Source organism: Xenopus tropicalis, chromosome 1 (genome assembly GCF_000004195.4).
Source record: "Xenopus tropicalis strain Nigerian chromosome 1, UCB_Xtro_10.0, whole genome shotgun sequence".
Lineage (NCBI taxonomy): Eukaryota > Metazoa > Chordata > Amphibia > Anura > Pipidae > Xenopus > Xenopus tropicalis.
In genome coordinates this window covers 71,603,810-71,626,775 of record NC_030677.2, presented here as the reverse complement: position 1 = coordinate 71,626,775, position 22,966 = coordinate 71,603,810, and the positions used below count along the sequence as shown (strand labels likewise).

Here is a 22,966-nt window from a genome sequence, read left to right as displayed (position 1 = left end):
GAATCCCTTTGACTACTATAATTGTTAAGTTTCTCTTGCATCCCTAAGATGAGAGGATATCATATAGGTTCCCAGATAATAGATCACTTTCATGTATAAAGATATATATATATATATATATATATATATATATACAGTTGTATTCTTAATGAATCAAATAAAAGTGAGTGTAGAACTGGCCAGACTGGGTCCTGAGGTTTTTCACAATACATCTTGTCACTGGGCGCGTGTAGGTTCAGTAGCCAGACAGATCTTCAGTGGAAATTGTGCTTTATTTTTATCACATGCAGAAAAAAATAGTTTTTTTTTTTTGCAATGGTGCAATACAGGCTTTTACCAGCAGGGGGGGGGGGGTCAACTATAACCCTGCAAGCACACTCCTGGAGCTCTATAACTGCCTCTTACAAAGGCTTAAAGGAACAGTAACACCAAAAAATGAAAGTCTTTTAAAGTAATTAAAATATAATGCACTGTTGCCCTGTGCTGGTAAAACTGGTAAGTTTGCAACAGAAACACTACTATAATTTATATAAATGAGCTGCTGTGTCAACACGAGGGCAGCCATTGAAGCTGGGAAAAAGGAGAAAAGGCACAGGTTACATAGCAGATAACAGATAAGCTTTGTAGTATATAATGGGGTTTTATCTGTTATCTGCTAAGTAACCTGTGCCTTTTCTCCTGTAAATGGCTGCCCCCATGGCTACACAGAAGCTTTATTATATAAACTATAGTAGTCTTTCTAAGGAAAACACACCAGTTGTACCAGTACAGGGCAGCATTATATTATATAGTAATTACTTTTATACATTTTCATTTTTTGGTGTTACTGTCCCTTTAACACAGACTCCCAAAAGAAACCAGTCTGCAGCTTTTATAGCCTCAAAACTGCTCTATGCTGCTCCCGGTGGTCAGCATCTACTTTATAAATATTCATTCAGAGAGTCAGCCCACCCCTTTAGGAAGTGGCTTCTCTGAGAGCTCCAGGTAAGTGCTTTATTCAACTTTATTTTATACATGCAATTGCAATGTTCTGTATAGAACCAAAGTAGTTTTATGCACACACTTTTATATACACTTGTGGCAAACATAGCTTCCCATAAGCAGCAGCTTCAGCGCCATTTAAGCACAGCTGAGGCACATGTTCCAAACAAAGTAGGCCTCAGTTTGTTACCCAAAGCTAATACTGTTGCACAGTTTGTACTTTCCACATATATATACAGATTATACATAAAGCTATTTACACAAATAATAAATTACTGAATTAATGAATTACTGGCCAATAAAATTAACATTTAAAGACAAACAAACAAATTTTTTTAGCTTAATTCACTCCTTCACACATCTATATAAAGTTGAACTGTTGAGTGCAGTACTGGTTCCTACTATATTGAACTTATTCACAGGCATTTGATTTGTGTGGGAATTGGAAGTGCACCTCTGTTTATATAGTGAATAATGTACTAGTCTGTGGGAGATGGCCTTTCTTAATTCAGAGGTTTCTGGATAACAGGTTAAAAGAATCCCACACCTGTATATGTATAAGACAGAGAAAGGTCCCAATCCCAATTGAGACCGAAACATAACATTGGCTGTATGTTCCTACTAAATATACACTTGTTTTTTCACTAAAATTCCTGGTCCTTTTGTGACTGTATAAAAATTTATAGGCCCAAGCATTGTCAAAGAATCTTGGATAAGTATACCAGAGCTCATTTGTACTGCTGCTGCTGTGTCTTATGTCTTCTTTTATTATATTCTGCATTATAACCATGTGCAATCTAGCTGATGTACATCCCACATACCATGCTATTTAGAGTATTTGTGAACAATAAAAGAGCAATTTATGAAAATTGACACAGCATAGATAGGATGGCTGATTTTAAAAGCAGTATGCTTTAGGTTGATGTAACAATTCTAGCTTTTAGAGTTCAGAATTCATTTTGCCACTTTAGGAGTTCCTGGAAATAGAGACTGATATGGACTGTGAACATGTTAAGCCTTTATTCTTCAAAGATAACAGAATGAGCACCAAAAAGCTGCAAGCACTGAGAACACAAATCATAATGTGTGCATCCTATTCCATCTCACAGATCACACTGAGCTATTCTTACAGCCTACTTGAATCATGGTCAATGTAAATCAAGGATACATTAAAGTGAAGAACATTATTACTGTCTGGCTCCTGTAACCTAATCAAGAAGCACTAAAAAAAATGACCTATGACAAGATCCCTGCTTTTCAGATCCCTTTGCAGAGTATTTCCACCCCTCCCATGGCCATTTCTATTTTAACATTATTATTGACATTTCTTTCCTCTACAGTTCACAATTTGCTGTCAAACTGTCATGCAGTGCCCCCCCTATTTTATGGACTGCTTAACTATCTAATTCATGTAAATGTTTATTTTTATTATTCTTGTGTAATGCCACCAAATAACCACAGGCACTAAGAAGCATTACACATGGATCACTCTGCTGCAGGTATGATAGTGGAAGCCAATCTCTAATTGGTTGTTGTGTGTTACTGCACTGAGGCAAAAATTTCCCTCAATGTCCCTCAATAAAGCAGCACAACTATGTTACAACAGCAAAATTTAGTGCTGGTAGGGATAGATTATATTCTTAAATCTGCATTGTAACGCTTCTTTTGTAATTTGTTGAATAGGTTTCTCTCTACAAGTAGTTGTAAAGATAGGTGTGAAAAATAAGCCCCTGTTATATATACACTATATACAGGATAATGAGGAACATTTTTAGTAGTAAATGCAAAACATGTATTAAAAAACAATAATACTCAATTGAATAGATATTGGTATATATATTTTATATATGCAAGTGTATAGATGCGCACTGGGGTTCATTTGGTATACCTTCTTACACCTGTCAGTTTCAGCTAACACCTAACTGAATAAGTTCAATTGAACCATTGTGATTGGATGTCTGTATCTGAACTACCCTTAAGGGTTTAAATGCCAGGGAATTCCCTACCAGTCATTTGAACTGAAGAAGCCACTCGGATGAGTGGTGAAACTTTTTCAAGAAAAAAACTCAGAAAAGTACAGTACTTAAGACAAATTATCATAGTATCACTGAAATATCCATCTCATTGGCACACATATAGGCAAAATGTTGCAAGTTAACTCATCACAGATACTTATAATTGCAATGGAAAAGTGTAAGCATTTAGCAGACAAACCCCCAGGTGTATGTTGCAGAGTGTGAAGAATTCTTCATCATTAACTGCTCAAAAAGAGCCACTCTGATAATCAGCCAACCTAGGAAAGTAATCGCAAAGTAATAGCAGTAATAGAAGTAATAGCAGAAGAGTTCTTTTTTATTGATTAGACTTAAAAAATCTAATTATTGAGCAGCCTTTAAGTGTATTATTTTTGATAGATTAATCATTATGCTAAAGCAATTGAAGGTCATTGTTTGGCTTTTACACTTACTAAGGGTTATTTATGAACACAGTGCAGTGTGCAAAGTGCAACTTTCAAACACAAATTACCATGTTTTTACCCATAATACAGTATTTTTCCCAGATTTCCAGCATGATCCAAGGTGCGTCTGCCGCTGTTGCAGCCAATGTGTCAAAACAAACGTGTGTATCTTAAACAAAATGATTTTATGGGCATTTTACTGCAGGGAAAATAGAATCCAACTCATAGATTGCCAATTACATAAACATTACATATACATAACAACATAACCTTGATGGAATCATTTTCAAATGTTTAGTTGTAGTCTTAATTTGATCTTTGTATAAAAATAGAAAAGTCAGTTGTTTTAATAACAAATGACTGTGTAAAACTGCTGTTGCTAGTCATTTAATATTATTGAGCTATACCCTGTAAGCTAAATGACTCTTATTTGCTTATAGCACTCTGCTTTTTTTGTCTAAAAGGAGCATAATTGCATTCCATTATGCAGAGATAATGACATTTTATAGTTGAAGAAAATTCCCCTTAAACCTGGATTCCATATCAAGTAAATAATAGTGTTGGGAGACTCAGTTGAATGTACATTTCTAGTAGTATAATACTGCAAAATACAACAATCACTTCAGCATGCAATGCTCAGGGAAAGATATAAGTAGTAAAGCATGCACATACTGATTCACACATGACATTGCATTTAGATTTTTATGACAGATGAAGAAATCTAAATAGTATATTGTTCTATATTTTATGCTGCATGGTTCACTAAACAGGAAAGCAGAACAGGAAATTCCCTTAAGAAGGATATGGTACAGTATGGGGCACATTTACTAATCCACGAATGCTCAGAGCGTTCGGTCTGCGTATTTTTGGCGACTTTTTCATACCTGCGCGAGTTTTTCGTATTGTCGCGCCGAGTACGAAAGTTTCGGATTAATTCAAGCTTCGGTATCGTGACTTTCCTTGGGCCAGGTTGGAGTTGCACAGTGCCATTGATTCTTATGGGAGGCTTCCAAAATCATGCACAGAAGGATCAAAGTCGGAAAGGTTTTCCTGCATTTTACGATCGTTCGGATACGAAAATTTTGTGACTTTCGGATCGCCAATATGATACTATCGTGACTAATACGATTTTTTCGTAAGCATATTCGTGATATTTGCGATCTTAAGAAATTATCATATCCAATCCGAATTTATCCCATTCGGGATTCAAACTCGCGTTTTCATGAATGTGCCCCATGTGTGTGTTTAGGTGGAACAGCTCAGAGACTTTGTGATCCTCCAGCAAATCAATGTTATACAGACCAATGGAGCGCACATTGGCCCAAAGTCAGAAAAGAATAGCGGCGCTGTAAGTATAAATGAGGGAGGGGGGGCATAGTAAAAGGTATTTTGCTAAAAGGTCACTTTTTGAAAATGCCATTTATAGGTAATTTATTCAATTTATAAACTGGGTAGAAGCTGGTGGGATTGTGGAATAGTCATTTGCCCCCAGGGTAACTGCCTCCTCAGTTTATGAAAAACAGAGTTCCAACCCCCAAATCAGTGTTAGAAAGGGAACCCACCATAAATAAACATCGCTGTTTCACAGAAACACTTATAGAGGAACATGAAAACCTACACTGCATTGCTATCTTCTGTTATGTCAACGGCACTCTGGATTTTTATACATTAATTACAAGCCTCTTGTTTGTCGCCTGTTCACACTAAATAGCCAACCAATTTATGCAGAACTGAGGCAAGCTACAAGGGATTTGTGCACAGTCCATTAGATAAAGGAAGTGAAGAAACATTGCAAAGGTTTATACTGTATTCCTTCCCAGACATGCTGCAGTTTGTGTTTTCCCCATAATAAATAAATACATGCTCAGTTTGCTTAGCGAGTTTTAATATAAAGAAATTGTACTTCTCGATTATGTATCTGTTTACACGCAGCAGTAAGGAGTGATACACATGTGAAACCAAAGCATGGTGCAAATTAAAACAAGGTACTAATAGAAGGTTTTTCAGTCTAATGAAACCTTCATGTTTCCCATCTGACCTTTGGTAACCATTGGAAATTACAGTGCAAAACATGACATTTTGACAAAGACAAAGAAAACTGCAGTCCTAGTCAATGGCTCATTACTGTTACATGAGCAAGAACTGCATATTTTTAGCCTTTAGGAGAGAAATGCCATGTCAAGATAGGTAGACATGGCATTTCTCTCCCTGGATTTGTGTGTTCAGCAACTGGATTCAGGATGAAGTTGGAAAACGGAAGCACAGAGTGTAAAATGTGACACCCTAACCCACACATGTGGAGGCAGATGTACTAAAACTCACATTTTTCTTTTATTTTTTGTAAACTTTATATAAACTCATTTCCACGAATTTCCATTTATCAAAAAATCTAAATCAAAAAAGTGCAGGAAGAAGTTGCGTGAAAGTCGAAAAAACAGTAACTTTTTCGATTTGTTGCATAACTGTGATTTTTTCATATTGTCGCACAAAATTAAGCGTCAAAAATCCAAAAACCTCTAAAGATTTGAAGCAAAGAAATATCTTCCAAGGAAGGGAGGGGACATCTGCCATTGACTTCTATGTGATTTTGATTGGGTTTAGATGGAGTATTTTTTAGATTTGGAACTGTTACATTTTTTACAATATATCTCTGAAAATAGTTTTGACTTTTTCAAATTTTAGCAGTAAAAAAATCTGAATTGTAAAAAAACTAATTCTGAACATTAGTAAATGGGCCCCCTTATTCAGTGCTCATTACTATTACTCATGCTACAGGCAAAAGGTTTCCTCCAGCCTCATATTTTTTAAAACAGTTGCATGGGGTCATTTTTTCCTGTATTTATGTCTAAAACCGAATCAGGAAAACATCAGGAAAGGAAAGCACAAACAGAAATACATCTACAGAACAATTCTGTGCACATGCTAAGAATTCACATTACCCTCCAATATACATCTTAGAAAAATAAATAAACAAAAAGGAGAAAAATGTAATATAAAAGTCTCTTGTTTCTGCTCTGTAGAAAAAAACAAGTTGGTTGCATGAAGTGTGAACTGTTTTTACTATTAGGTAAGTAGGAGGGTAAAGGTTTTGTACATCTTTACTTTAGGTAGTCCCCCCCTGAAAGGTTAATCCAGCCAATGACTGGGCCTGTTCAGAGTTTGGGTGGGATTTCATTTTTTCCGGTTAAGTTTCCCCATATAGTTCTATCTCATTGGATCCCACTTGCTGCAGAGCCTATTTTGTAATAGCTTACTCTAGGGGACACATTTACTAATCCACGAACGTCCGAAAAGCGCCCGAATGCGTTTTTTTCGTAATGATCAGTATTTTGCGATTTTTTTCGTAGCCATTACGACTTTTTCGTAAATTGTCGCGACTTTTTCGTAGCGTTCGCGCCAAGTACGAAAGTTTCGGATTCATTCAAGCTTCAGTATCGTGACTTTCCTTGGGCCAGGTTGGAGCTGCAGAGTGCTATTGAGTCCTATTCCTTGTAGACTGTAAGCTCTTTTGGGCAGGGCCCTCTTCACCTCTTGTATCGGTTATTGATTGCTTTATATGTTACTCTGTATGTCCAATGTATTTAACCCACTTATTGTACAGCGATGCGGAATATGTTGGCACTTTATAAATAAATGTTAATGTAATGTAATATGGGAGGCTTCCAAAATCATGCAAAGTCTGAAAGGTTTTCCCGCCGTTTACGAGCGCTCAATACGAATAAGTCGCGACAATATACGAGCAAATCGTAACAGCTACAAAAAAGTCGCGACAATTCGCGCAAGTCGTAACGGCTACGAAAAAGTCGTGACAATTTACGAAAAAGTCGTGACAATTTACGAAAAAGTCGTGACAATTTACGAAAAAGTCATAACGGCGACAAAAAAAATCGCAAAAAATACGAAAAAGTCGCAAAATGTTCGTTTCCAATCCAAATTTTTCCCATTCGGATTCGTGGATTAGTAAATGTGCCCCAGGAGTTGGGTCATGGCTTGGGTTATTAGTAGAGCACCCCGCCCTTCCAGAAACTGCTGCCAACCCAGTCCATATCATGAGAGAAAAGGGAAACAACATTAGCCAAACACTTTTTTTTTTTTTTTTTGCAGCTTAGGTGGCAAATATTGGAACAAATTATAGGAAGGGAGGGTCAAGACATTAAGAAAATTCTATGACAAAAGGAATGCTATTGGATTTGGGCTTTAAAAACTCAACACCCTAGGGGTCTCAACGAAGAGTGTATTATGTCATGCTTTTTATGATCGCATGGTGGGATCATGATAATGGTTAATTATGTATATATTTTTTTCTGCAGATATAAAATATGACTGATGAATTATGCAGTGCTTCAGGGAGAGGTAATTTTCCTGCTTCAGGGTTAATTATCCCCTGTTTCAGGGTTAATTCATTTGGTAACATTTTGGTAACATGTGTTACCTTGAAACTTGACTAGTGACTCGTATTAGTGACTCGTATTATTGTCGATATTGAATAGTCACTAAGTTACAATAATAGGTGTCAAGTGCACAGAGAATTTTTGGGTGGGATAATGTTTGTGTAACTGTGATGTACATATGATCTTATATTTTTTAAAACTTTTTTACAGATTAAAGAAACAGTAACACCAAAAATGTATATATTTTAAAGAAATTAAACTATAATGTACTGCTGCCCTGCACTGGTAAAAGCTTTGTGTTTGCTTCAGTAACATTACTAGAGTTTATATAAACCCTGGTGTGTAGCCATGGGGGCAGCCATTCAAAAGAAGAAAAGGCACAGGTTATACAACAGCTAACAGATAAACCCTGTAGAATACAATGGTGTCTTATCTGTTATCTGCTAGGTAACCTGTGCCTTTTCTCCAGCTTGAATGGCTGCCCCCATGGCTACACATCAGCTTATTTATATAAACTATAGTAGTGTTCCTGAAGCAAACACCCCAGTTTTACCATTGCAGGGCAACAGTACGTTATGTTTCAATTACTTTAAAACACTTTCATATTTTGGTGTTACTGTTCCTTTAATATTATTGGAATGATGTATTTTTCCATGAGGGTTTCACTTATGGACATTGCTCTGATTTATTGAGAAGTGTTAGTATGAATCATGCATTTGAACACTTTGAAATGGCTTTTACAGATTGTTTAAGGATTAAATATACTAATTGCACAATTATATATGCAAATGAAGTGTGAGACTATTTAACCATGCTCACTGCACTGGTTTGTATGCCTGACGAAGGGGTACACCCCGAAACGTTGCTGCTATTTTTTGAATAAACATGCTAGGGCTAAGCCCACTTGCCTTACACTCATTGTGCCGGTCAACTATTTTTTGCTGGACTGTGCTGGGAGTGCCGACTCTCTGGGCTGGGCACCGAGTAGGAATTGTTGGAGGAGGTAAGGATGTGCTGGGTGAACTTTCTTTGTCATATCATGAAGTTGCCAGGCTTATACCTGGCAATAACAAGCACTTTTATTTATTTACAGTTCATGACATATTACTCCTTCTGTAGGAGTTTTTCACCTCATTGTTACTGACAAGATAACATTGGCCTTAAAAGTAGCTAGAGTATACCTTATTGCAGTGGTGTTTAAACTACTTTAGTTTTAGCCACCTTTTAATTTTAAAGACTGGTCAGGGCCTTTCCTCATAACACGGTTATCAATAGATGAAAACATTGTTATCAACCATGTTGCTATAGCTCCAGTAATATCTTTGACAGCACTTAAGTGTTTATGGTAATTACAGCCTTACTGGGCTTCAATCAGAGCTTCAATCTATGTCAGTAAATATCTATTTACTCTAAGGGAAGGAAAATTGGAAAAAAATCCTTGGGCGTGTCTTTTCTTTTCAGTGCTCTCTATAAACAGATTGCCATCCCAGCATCCATATTAGTTTTATATGCCTCCTTTCTTTATATTTTCTCCCTTTTTCCATTAGTTTTCATTCTCTTGTTAACCCCAAATGAAGATGCATCCCAGTTCTTTTCTTAACTTTCTGACAAATGCCTTTCTGCCTGTTACGCTATCCTTAATTTTTTTTTTCCCAGTTCAATATACACTGTACAGGTATGGGATCCCTTATCCAGAAAGTTCAGAATTACCATCTCCCATAGACTCCATTATAAGCAAATAATTATAATTTTTAAAAATGATTTTCTTTTTCTTTGTAATAATGAACAGTACCTTGTACTTGATCCTGACTAAGATATAATTAATCCTTATTGGAGGCAAAACAATCTTATTTGGTTTATTCTATATTTAAATGATTTTTAACAAACTTAAGTTATGGAGATCCAAATTACGGAAAGATCCGGAAAACTCAAGGTCCAAAGCATTATGAATAATAGGTCCCATACCTGTACTGTATTTTGTGAAGCATCAGGTTCCTGTACTTGGTCTTCTTTTGTCCTCTCTGTATAATCTTTTTGCAGTAACTTATTCATTAATTTGTCAATAAATATAATTTATATACAGATGATCTCTTAATGTATTTATCCATTGCTTACCTGATTGAAAACCAGATGTCTTAATACTTTTTATATCCTCTCAGATCAACTAATGCTAATCTAAAACTGAACCTAACAAAAATTAACTGATTTTCTTTCCTGCCAATATACAGTATATATATACCTGTATTGGCACTTAGGCCCAATACCCCAAACATGGTGAATGTCTGTGCTTCCTTCATATCTTAGTCTAATCTTTGTAATTACATATTATTTTTTTTATTTATTATACTTTTTCCTCCATGCAATTATTGAGTGTAAAACCCCTGCAGCATTGCATAGAGTTGTATAAATAAAGCTATAAAAACATACCTTTATCTTCATCCAAATTATCTGATATGTTACCTCAAGATAAAGAAGCCATACTGAAAATACAAATGCAGGCTATTTTCCAAAACCTGAAAGCAAGGATGCCAAGCATACTTATCTGATGGGAAAATAAATAAGACCTCTACAAAATAAATGACAAACAAAAAGATGTTGAAAGAAAAGATAAATGCTCCCTGATGATATAACAGAAGATGTGGACACAGCTAAACAGAATAAGACAAATTAAAACACTTACATCTTGCATTACAAAAAAACACATGGTGTTAGGGTGTTAAGAAATGTATGAACATAGTCAATACCAGTTTATCAGCATAGAAGTATCTGTTCAAAGCACAAAAAACAAGGAGCTGCTCTTTGCCAAATAGGTGGTTCTGTCTTTAAGGCTTTAGTTGACGTAAGTAAGGCTAGCTTGAGAACAGAATCCATCTGAGTTAGGAGGGCCTGTGAGTGAATCTGAACACACAGAATATATTCCTTATCAGTGGCTAGTCCCTATGGAACATAGTTGTTGTGAAGGATAAGAGTATAGCACTTTGAAGCGATTTCTCTAGCATGACATAAAAACTTACTATAAAGACAGGTCGTAGAATTATGTATGACCAGCAATACACATTTCCTTTGCTTATGAAATAACTAAAGGGAAAAACCTTCTTTATGATGGAATTTTTTTTTTCACATGTATATACGCATCCAAAATCCAAATTCCTATGTATACAATTTGCCAAGCATTACAAAGTAAATCAAATAAAAGCAAATATGCAAACACTAATACACAGCATATATGGAAGTGGCATCCATATGCAGGTTTGTCAAAAACTCTCTAGGATCTTTTTACCTTACATGAAAAGTAACTGATTTTGGTCCATAACATTTAGTTGCAGTACTGGTGTCCCAGGTTCAATTGTGTTATTATCTGCATGGAGTTTGCATGGTCAACTCATGGTACCTGGGTTCTCCAGGGTCCTCCATGAGTCCAAAATCATACAGGCTGGTAAATTGGTTCCCGTTGAAACTGGCCGTAAGCTTTGTGCATGGTAAGAACTTAATAATAAAAGCTCCACTAGGGCAAGGACTAATGGAAAGAAGGCAATCTCTATAATTTGGTTTGTATCACATCTGCCTAAATCCTCAAAGAATACACCCAATTTAGCAAAGTTTATATATATATAGTGTGCTAACACAGTTTAATTAGACAATTTATAAAAGAGATCAAAGCTAAAGACAAAAATCTTTACCTAAAACAGGTGTTGACCTGGGTGTATATACCCCAGGTCCCTCGCCAAATATTTCAAATGCTAGTACACATGCAGTGGAGATCACATAAATATACACACACCGATGCTGAAAATTGGTTTGGGTGCTTGGAGCCCCGAACCCCCGCGTTTTGTGCGTACCCGCACTTAATCATAGGCATGCCTATAATTAAGTGCAGGTACGCACGAAACGCGTCAGTCGTTCTGGGTTTTTAAGAATGTAAATAAAGCGAGTTTTATCCATTTTCTGGCTGACCATGATGCTTTGCAAGCCACTTTCTTCAGAGATTTGTATCACATCTGCACTATATAAATCAAAGATAATGTTAGAATGATTAATTGATGTCTGTTTACCTTCTGTAGTGAAGTCACTGGCTAATTGGCATGGTGTGCATATGAGTTTGGCAGGGCTTTGTGCACACACTTTATAAAGTTTATCTACACCAGAATATCTAGGCATTGTAAGTGATGTTTCTATGTTACTGTAATTTCAAAAATATAAATTTAACAGAAGCCCCCTTGAAATTCTATGTTCTATTCAAAACCACTTACTTTCTGAGTTAAGTATTATAATCTGGAAACAATGCATTTTGTTATTTGATTTCTTAACTTAATAAACAAGTAATATCAACAATTACTGATCATACCGTATGCAAGCCTACTGCATTTTATATGTGTATATATATATATATATATATATATATATATATATATATATATATATATATATATATATATATAGAAATATAATGAAATATGGGGCAAATTGTTACTCTTAATGGACTGCTGCATTATATACATTATGCAAATGTATATCATTTCTAGCATCACCCCTTGTTTTAGATTTCATTAAAGGCTTATACCAAAAAGATTCAAAGCTCTGTTCCCTTAATCACTTCTTTTAGAGAATTCCAGATTTTCACTGCTATTGCAGTGACAAAACCTGTGTTAATGCCTTGTTTCTTATCTAAAGAGGCGTTTTTTTTGTGAGCAAAGAGTTCTCAAGAGGTTTCACGCTATTGATTCATAGATACTTTAAATGAGTTTTAAGTTCAGAAAGTCTACGGTAGTACATATATTAATCCAGTCATGTTATTGTTCATTTTGCAGCGATGCTTCTGGAGCACATTTTAATCTCAATTAGTGCCTTGGGGAAAGAACAGCTTTATTTTTCTATCTTCTGTGGTTATATCATGGTGTAGCAGACAAGTAAATAACGTAATCTCTCTTCAGAGAATAAAGGACTCCTTAAGGTAAGCTGCTTTGCATGCACTTTTTAATTGTCTCCTGTTCATATAGTCCACTGCACATGCCAGCCCTATTTCCATTTTCATCAGCTATTTGTTTTCAAGTTATAGCCAAACATTAAATTTGCTTGAACATGAATACAACTATTGTAATGATTGATTTTAATGGTTCACATGGAAGAGATTAGTGCTAAAGTTATGCTTTATTTATTTTTACTTTTGTATATGGGTAAGAATTATATATGGGTTGTATATGGGTAACAATTTTAGAATGATAAAGATTTGGAGAAAGTAAAAACACTTTGTTGGAAATATAGATACATTTAGAGCAATATAAACACTATAACATTATACACACACACAAACACACATATATATATCCATATATCCATTCAAGGACATATGAATGAGTAAAAAATGTATTTAATTATTCTCAATGTTGCTGTGAGTGTTCCATTCATTCTTATGGATATTCCCTAGTGCACAGTGTAAGTTTGACAACCGGTGCCCAAACTCTAATGATATCACAATACAGAGTAAATGTAAGTGCAGAACCAGTTGTTTAGGTGATCCACCTCATATTAATCGCCCATGGATACCAATGGTAAAAATATATGGTAAAATATGTGGTAAAAATACAATCAGATAACCCCTAATAGATAAAAGAATGTTACACAGTAACAGAGATAAGAGGAAGCAAAGTAATATCAAATCAAAGAATGAAGTAATCAGTTGAAATAAAGAACCTCTGGCAGAAATTATTGGACATCCAAAAGGAAATCTGGTGTCCTTGTGGATTTTTGGTAGTGTTTATTCAGTGAGATACTGGTTGTATCCTTCTCAAATCATGGTTTTTAACCGTTTGTAAGGGCTGTGATAGACGGGGAGATAAGTTGCCCGCGACATATCTTCCTTGTTGCGGGCGACCAATCTCCCCGATATGCCATCCCACCGGCTTGTAAATCGCCGGTGGGATGGCATATGCGGCGTTGCGAATTCCCAAAATCACGGAAGTTGCCTTGAGAGGAAACTTCCACGATTTCAGGAAATCACGGCGATTTACGTTCAAGCCGGTGAGATGGCATATCGGGGAGATTAGTCGCCCGCAGCAAGAGAGATGTGTCGTGGGCGACTAATCTTCCCATCTACCACGGCCCTTAAGGCACTTTCAGAAACCTTATCTATGTCCCTTCTGAACTGTATAGTAGGGTTACCCAGAAGCCTTTGATAAGTGGGATTATCTAATAATTGTGCCAAATTTCTGAGCAAGGATAACAGCACTTAGCTTATTAGCAGGATGAATAACTATGGCGGCAGGCCAATTGTTTCAGGGCTTCCCATTGAAATTTAGACATGGAAAGAACTTACGCCATTGCAGGTTTAAAATACATTTATTGCCATTGGTGCAAAGCAATTTAGGAAGTTGTGTTTTTATGCACACAAACCTGCTTTCCCTTTTTATACTTAGCCAAATCTATGATATGTATGAAACTCACAACACGTGGCCTTTTTCCTCACAAATAAAGCTTCTAAATCATTGATTTGTGGGCAGAACACAATTTTTATTATATTTGTTGGGCTCAACAGGAAACAAAAATCTGTTTGAACTGAACACCATAACTTAGGATTCACCTGTATTATATAAGCATGACGTCAGTCACAGTGATAAAATCCTGTAAAAGATTTGTATGCAAAATGCTGTTTTGCCATGGTCAATGGTTTATTTAAATGGAATTAACAAATTTATAGAAATTATACTTGTGGACAATAAAGGACTTTTGAATGTACTGTATTAATAATATACAAATAATTCCTGATATTCAGCAGCAGTTATGGGTTTTGTCAATCCTTTTTTAATTTCCCAAGAGGAGTCATAAAACAATCACTATTACTAAGTTGGTGTCATTCCTCTGCTGTTGCATTTATCTGCAGTGCCTATAACCATTATCGGGTTTTGAATTGCAACTTTAACCTAATGTTTTTTTAAGGACATTGCATTTTACACTTGCTCTTAAAAAACCATGCATGCAGGTGCTATAGGAATAAAACATCCTTGTTGACTGTGGGTACAATAAGAACAATAAGAATGATTTAGGGTTAGTGATAATAAAGGACTTTTTTGTGTATATATATATATATATACAATATGCTGCAAATGTTTTGTTTCAATTGGGTTAAATTGTATGTAACTACTTCTCTTGCTTGTGTGTCTTTTAAGTCCTGAGCAGTGCAGACCCTTACTACACTTTTGATATTTTCACTTCTGGACTGCACTCAGGCCACAACTTTGGACTTTTACGTGAGTGCCTGCTATATATATATATATATATTGTGGGGATTTATCTGGTAGTAGCAGTTAGCGGACTGGAACCTTGGCTCCACAGACGAGACAGGCCACTCCGGTTTGCAACAAAACTAGCAGGCTCCTGTATATGTATGTATGTATATGTATGTATATATATATATATATATATATATATATATATATATATATAAACGAGTTGCTGGAAAGCTGCACACCATAAGAGCAAGATAATACCTGGGTGCCAGTGCTGAAAGCGTAGATACACAGGGTTGGAATGACAGCACACGCAGGATGTTTTTCAAGAAGAATCAGAGGTTTAGATAAATAAATGTGAGGCTTTATTCAGTCCGACGTTTCAGTTCCTATCTGGAACTTTCATCAGGGACAGGGACTGTTTCAGTTCCTATCTGGAACTTTCATCAGGGACAGGGACTGTCCCTGATGAAAGTTCCAGATAGGAACTGAAACGTCGGACTGAATAAAGCCTCACATTTATTTATCTAAACCTCTGTGATTCTTCTTGAAAAACATCCTGCGTGTGCTGTCATTCCAACCCTGTGTATCTACGCTTTCAGCACTGGCACCCAGGTATTATCTTGCTCTTATGGTGTGCAGCTTTCCAGCAACTCGTTTATATATATATATATATATATATATATATAATTATATATATAATTATATTTGATTTTTAAAAGTATTGTTTATGGTATTATGTTATTTTTAATTTCCCCAGAAAGGTTATATATTGATCGTTATTGCCAAACTGTACTCTTTACTCAATATTTTGTAGGACATTAACAAATTGAACACATATCAAGTTATAATATAGATGATTTTTGTCTGGCATGCTTGATGTATGATTTCAGTTCAACATTACATGCCACCCATGTGGTATGTATGAAATCACTTTTTCCTTGATAGATTTTTTGCTTAGGGTAGAATCTGCTTCAGTTTTAATAAAAAAAGGTTCACAAGGACACTTGTTTTGGCCTCTAGCCATTTTTTTTTCAATTTAAATGCAATATAACAATGACAGACATAGATCTGGGAACAAAGGGAATGCAATACTAAACACATTTGGGGAAATATATATTCTGTTATTGCAAAAAGGGGACAATATAGTAAACAAAGCAAAAGTCCTGTAATGATTTCGCCCTTTTTTTTTTTTACCTTACAGCAGTGCTGTCCAACTGGCGACCCCCTTCTGTGTGGCCCCCCAGCTGTCTGGCTGCTGTGACTGCTTACCTTTGAGTAAGCTTTAAATGGTATCAGTACTGAGATTAACTGGCCCCCTGCCAGGGCAGGCAGAGTATGGCACACACAGGCAGCATAGGACAGGCAGAGAGCTGTCTGTGTGTGCCATACTCTGCCTGCCCTATGCTGCCTGTGGGAGGTGAACCTGGCAGGGGTTTGTTCTGGGAGTTTGTTAGCAGTTGGAAATAGCCATTAAATGATCCCTAAGGTTTGTGATTATGTGCTGGGGGTTGCTGTGCTATCCACAGGGGAGGAGGAGGCATATTTCACATATGAATGACAGTTGATATCCCTGCAGTAAGGACCAAGCATTTGAGTTTTTGCTGCACTACCACCATTGTGATAAAATGGGTGTGGCAGTGGCCAAAACTGGCTTCCATTAGTGGCCCTCCACTATGTATGCTAGAGAAATTCTGGCCCTCGGCACCGCAGAAGTTAGACAGCACTGCCTTACAGTATATTAGCTACAGGTATGTAACAGATATTCACAGACTTTGGTTCCCATTTGATTCCCAATGTACCCTTCTGTGTCGGTTATAAGAAACTGTATTATAGTATGTTACATATTCCAGCAGATCAAAACTATGGACTGTTCAATTTCTGGTTGATAGGGGGAAGTTCTATTAGACAGGTTTGAAATTAATACTTAGTAACCTAAATAAAATATTACATAACATTAAAATGTTAGCGTACAATTAGAAAATATTATGAACTAAAAATAAAGTGCCTAGTTCTTTTGGTAACCAAAATAACTATGATATTACCAAGGGAAAGGGGATGACTGCCGAACAAGACAGATGCAGAGTGAGTGAGCTCCGTGTCTGTGTCCAGATTAGTGCTGGGTCGGTATACCTTTTAATACCGAATACCGGTATTTTTTTTTTTTAAATGATATACATTTTGCAAATACCCCCATACAGGTGTGTCAGAACCCGGGAGTTGAAGCTAAGGAGCCGGAAGGCGGAAGTGTTTGGGGCCGGGACTTTGATGGAGCGCGGGAGAGGAATTCGATCGCCGGCAGCGCTTCACCCGTTACCATAGCAACTGTCGGGCAGCCGCGGCCGGGGCATGGAGGCATGAAGCGTGTGCTTACATAAGCCGGGAATCGGCTGGCAGCTGTGTGAGGCAGTACTGCTGAGACCTGCGCAATGAATAGGAAGAAAAGGGGACAAGGGCTTTGAGAGCCCCCGACATTACAAATTATATGTTTCCTTCTTTATGGCCCTCTTATTGTGCCTATCAGTATGTGCTGTCATGTATTACTTGTTTATTTGTGTGATACGTTCCATACATACCTGGGGGGGGGCATCTGAGTCTCACCCTCTCCTTATAAATCTCCCTCTAGCAGTGACCTGTGCCTCCCCCTGTGTCTGTACCTGTGCCCCCCGTGTGTCTGTACCTGTGCTGCCCAAGATCATGCATGGAAAAAAAAAATACTGTCAAATACCGTGACACCGATATAATTTTGAAAAATACTGTGATATAAATTTTTGGTCATACCGCCCAGCTCTAGTCCAGATCATGCTGCAAACATAGGAAAACACTCCAAAAGCAAAAAACCAGGGGGAGAGGAAGGCAAAACATAAAAACTTACAGAATCCCAGGGGTTGTTTAAGCAGTTCTTCAGCCCTGCAGATGGCAAAGCTGCACTTCATCCATCCAAGATGATGCGGCATCCTGCATGGAACCCTACAGATGAATCAGACACAGAGACTGCAGCTCTAAAAAGTCACTTCTGACTAAAGCAGACAACAGAGGCAGATGGAATAATCTGCACATACACTGCCTACCTGAGCTCCCTGAAACAGTAATGAAACTTTTTCAACAAATCTTGGAGCAGCTTACCCCCTATAAAATTAATATTGAAAGGGCACACAGAGCTCTTAAACCAAAAGGTCTCCCTATGGATAGACCTAAAGTTATAAAATGTTTTTAGGCTTGCAATAAAAGAAGAAATACTTGCCAAAGCTAGGAAATTGAGAATGATAAAATCTGATGATGCAGACATTATTGCAGGACCTTTTTTGGTATGCTCTGCAACAGAGACAGATGATTAGACTACAACAATTAAAGGAAAAAAACCCTTATGTTCCACTGGACGTATCCATTTGGCATTCAAGTGTTTACAGATGGCAAAGTTCATTCGCTAACTAACCCAGAGGACTTAATTTCTGGCAGGTTTGTGGACTATATGAACCAGAAGTCGACAAATGGAGAAAATTTATTTTAACACCCAGAACCAAATGGTACCAAATGGTATTTCCTTTATGTGAGCAAGTTTTGCTCTGTACACATTTCATATAGCTTTTGTAAATGGAAGAAAGTACTTTTCAACCCCAATTATCAGTGGAAAAAGTGGATTGAACATTTCATAATTTGCATCAGAAGTGCAATGAATGTAGTAAACACAGGTTCATTCACTAACTAACCCAGAGGACTTTATTTCTGCCAGGTTTGTGGACTAGATGAACAGTTGACAAAGTGGAGAAAGTTGACAAATGGAGAAAATTTATTTAAACACCCAAGGTCCCAGATCTTCCAAAAAAAAAAACCTCTTGGACATTGGTCTTAACACCTAAAAGTCAAAGGATAAAGCAAAAACAAACACCGGAGAAAGTCACCAAGTTGGAGACTTGAGGGGCTGAAAATTTATTTGGATGTTATGTCTCATTGATAAGAATTTGATAAGAACTTGATTTGTCCAGTGGTAAATCTAATATTCCCCATTCTGTCCTAAATAAGATTAAGAAAGTTCTTCATAAATGTCAGCTGGTAGTTAATACTTTTTTCATATGCAAAGAATGTAAACTCTAGACTAGACTATATTCTAATTTTACAATATCCCTTAGAGATGGTCAGATTAGCTAAAAACAACAATATTATTTGGTCTGATCGTGCTATGACACAAATCCAATTAGCTATTGCTGAAAGACCAATTACACCCTGGAAATGGAGGTTAAAGAATACACTACTAGATGATCAGGACTGCATTAAAGATCCGGATACTGTATATAACAGAAAGGAAAAACAAAATATTGGAAAAAGCCATATTTAGGAATACACCATAAATAGAAACAGAGTCAATTCTCAAGCAATTAACAGAAGCACGTCTAGAACTCCACAAGCATACAAACTCCCAAATTAAATATACACTCTCTAGATTGAAGCAACAATATTTTGAGCATGGTAACAAGTCAAGGAGAATGCTCACAAGAACATTAATGGCCATACAAACACAAACTTTTGTCCACCAAATAGGGGATACACAAGGTGAATTACAAATAACCTCACAAAAAATAGCAGAAGTTTTTAAATTATACAATCTGCATGAAGCTGAAAACCATAACAAAAACATAGAGAAATATATAACTAATACCCTACCTATTATATCAAAGTCAACGGCTAAGCAACTGGAATAACCATTTATAGGAGAAGAAATAAACCAAGCCATTAAATCTTTGAAATTAAATAAAGCACCAGGCCCAGATGGATGTACAGCCAAATTTTATAAAATATGTAAACCTAATATTAAATCTCTGCTTCTTCCCCAGTTTAATTCTTTCTCTAAAGAATCCCCTCCTAACTAGGAATTCTTACATGCTCATATCTAAATTATCTACAAAACTTGGAAGGACCATCCGGTCTGTAATAATTACAGACTGATTTTCCTGTTAAATTTAGACATTAAGCTGTATGCAAACTTCTGGCCATTAAAATGGATCACATAGACCAGGAAACCCAATACCATAAAAATGTGTATTTTGCTAAAATGTATTTACTGATTCTCAACTCTTCCCCAGTAAAACATTATTCAGAACTAAATGTTACAATAGGCTCATACATTTGGGATTGGAAAAAAGCATTAGAGTTGAGACCTTATATAGAGAGGATTCTTGGGTAGAAGGTCAGTTGGGTGCTTTGATATGAAATAAAAAAGAAAATACCCCAATACAGCAAAATCGCACATATTAATAATAAACTGCCCCATGTCCATCTCTGCTTACTCCCATATGAAAAAACAGGGAATTCCTACCTGGTATGTTGGACCCGGGATATGCCTGTGCCTTTGGTGTACCTAATTTAGTCCTGACAGATTTTCTTTCCTCTGATACATACCCAATACCAACGAGGTTTCTTGGGTACACTATAACTTGCTAAATCAAAATGTAAGGAAGTTAACTCCATTTGAAAATATATGTCCCATGCAAATATAACTGAGACATACTCTTACATTACTGTACAAAATACTTAGAGAGAATAAATATCCAGATCTCCCTTCAAATGTTAAGGCATGGAAAAATCAGCTTAATACCAACATTTCGGAGATGAGTTTTGGCAACATTTATATAAAATTTGCACAGAGATTACTGGCTGCCAGGTTAACTATTAATGCTCTTTTATAAACTGAAACTTATTGACTCCACTAAGTTGGAGCTATTGCTTCGATTATTATTGCCCGCTAAAGCATTAATCCCAGTACACTGGCGCAAAGAAAACCCTCAAACTATAGCCAGATGGTACCGATTGGCAAATGAGATCTATAATATGGAAGACATCTTGACATCAATACACAATAAATACAGTATATTGATTATAAAGCCACCTGGTTATTCTGGAGGGTATTTATAGGGAGGAAATCTGAGCCAACCAAAAGCCCCCTTAACTAGCTTGACCCCCCCTCACCTCTCCCTTATCGCATAATTTCTAACTTTAAAAACTGTCCCTATCGCTAACCCCAACCTAAAAGAGCAGTGTAGCACAGCTGCGTACCTGGCCGACATCTTCCCTGCAAGCGAACAGTCTTTGGGTCTCTCCACCGATACGGACCCTGTTTGCGCATGCACATTTGGAGGTAGCAGGAAATCTGCTTAAACTGCGCATGCAGTGTGCAAGCAGTCCGTTCTAAATTAGGAAGCCTATTTTCTATGTCAGTCTATGTTTACATAGTATAACAATAGGTAATGGCTTCATTTTTGGGTATATACACTTACCTTTAATATACTTACCTGTTTTTTTACCCATTATTCACTTTAATTCTTTTCTTCTTTCGTGAAGCTGATTTTCACCCTCTCTGTAAAGTAAACATGATGAATGTTGTCTATAATTTTGCTCTGTATAAATGGATATATGTAGTGCTTTGCATGTTTCAAAGCCTGTAAAAATGTTTGTTTAAACCTTGGATATAAAAAAAATAAAACTATTATATCCCCAAATTTGTAATCTGGCGCTCAGAACAGAGTGCAGTATTCTCCAAGAGGCAAGTGCTAAGTAAGAACTAAAGGCCACTCTTGCACCCCTTAATTCTCTAGTACTTGCTCCCTGGGGATATGTAAATAAACCTTGTATTTTTTTAGGCTTGAGTTCTCCTTTAGTTTGTCCAATCGATTTCTTACCCAAGATTAAAGTAAATAGTTCAAAAAAGTCTTAACCTTTACTCCTACTTCTCAAGCGAAGTACTTAGTACCTTTTATTACATAACTCCATAATTACACTAAAAACAGAAAGGAATCATTTTCTTAAGATCCATTCAGTATTTATACTTGTTATGTAATAAAAGTTATTAAGAGAAAGATCTTACACAAAGCAAATGGTATTTTCTTTATGTGAGGTTTTCCTCTGTACACATTTAATATAGCTTTTGTAAATGGAAGAAAGTATTTTTCAACACCACTGACCAGTGGAAAAAGTGGATTGCACATTTCATAATTTGCTTCAGAAGTGCAATGTATGTAATAAACACAGTGAAAGGGTCTTAGAACATGGGCTATGTGCAATTCATAAAGCAATGTCATAACTATCTATGACTTCTATTGCATTTTATTGTTCCCATACAGTAGATACCAGTGTAATGCGAAATGTAAGAAAATGAAAAGATAATTAAATAAGGTACATTTTGTATCAACAGTATTCTTGGTATTGACTATTATAACTGAATAACTCATGAGCACAATATTATTTAAAAACGTATCCCATCTGCCTTGGAATTTCTAATTTACATTTCAGAGCAATTTTCTAACCACTAACATTTGATTAAGTGTATTAATAATACATTGTATGTTTTCTTGAAACACTGTTATATTGATATTTCATTTAATGCTAATTATGGCAAATCATGATTAGCTGTAGATCCATGTTTAGTCAGGGTAGGATTATGGATATGCATTACCATTTTTAAAGGTTTATAATTATAATATTGTCAGCACTTTTTTTAAAAGATTGCCTTTACCATATACTGTATATAGTTAATGACATTTGTGAGCATGCCTGTTTTCTGAACTACAACTCCTAAGATCCTATCAAGACTGACAGGTTGTTATCTGTGGTTCTGTAAAAGAAACTGCTGGAGTTGGAAATATACATGGTCTATGGTGATACCCACATTCATAATATATAATATTAATATTTATATACAATGAATACAAAATGTATAAAGTGAGTGCTTGCACTGTAAACAAGAGTCACAATATAGGAAACATAAAATACCGCATCACTTCATGAAATCCCATGGCCAGTATTACCTTTTATTTAAGGAATGCTGCACAAGCAAACTCTTAGGATAAAAATGCCTTTTGACATGCCTTCTTGTTAAAGTTCCAGAATGATGGCTGGGCAAAGTAGCTGAGTCAGTGAAA

General features: G+C 36.3%; 1 long non-coding RNA gene across 1 annotated transcript; it reads left to right on the top strand.

The window, feature by feature from the left end:
- Positions 1 to 923: 923 nt before the first annotated feature.
- LOC116411109 lies at positions 924 to 21,547 on the top strand. The gene is made up of 3 exons (XR_004222858.1): positions 924 to 984; positions 12,639 to 12,781; positions 17,255 to 21,547. It is a non-coding gene; the product is annotated as an uncharacterized LOC116411109 (long non-coding RNA).
- The last annotated feature ends 1,419 nt before the right edge of the window (positions 21,548 to 22,966 follow it).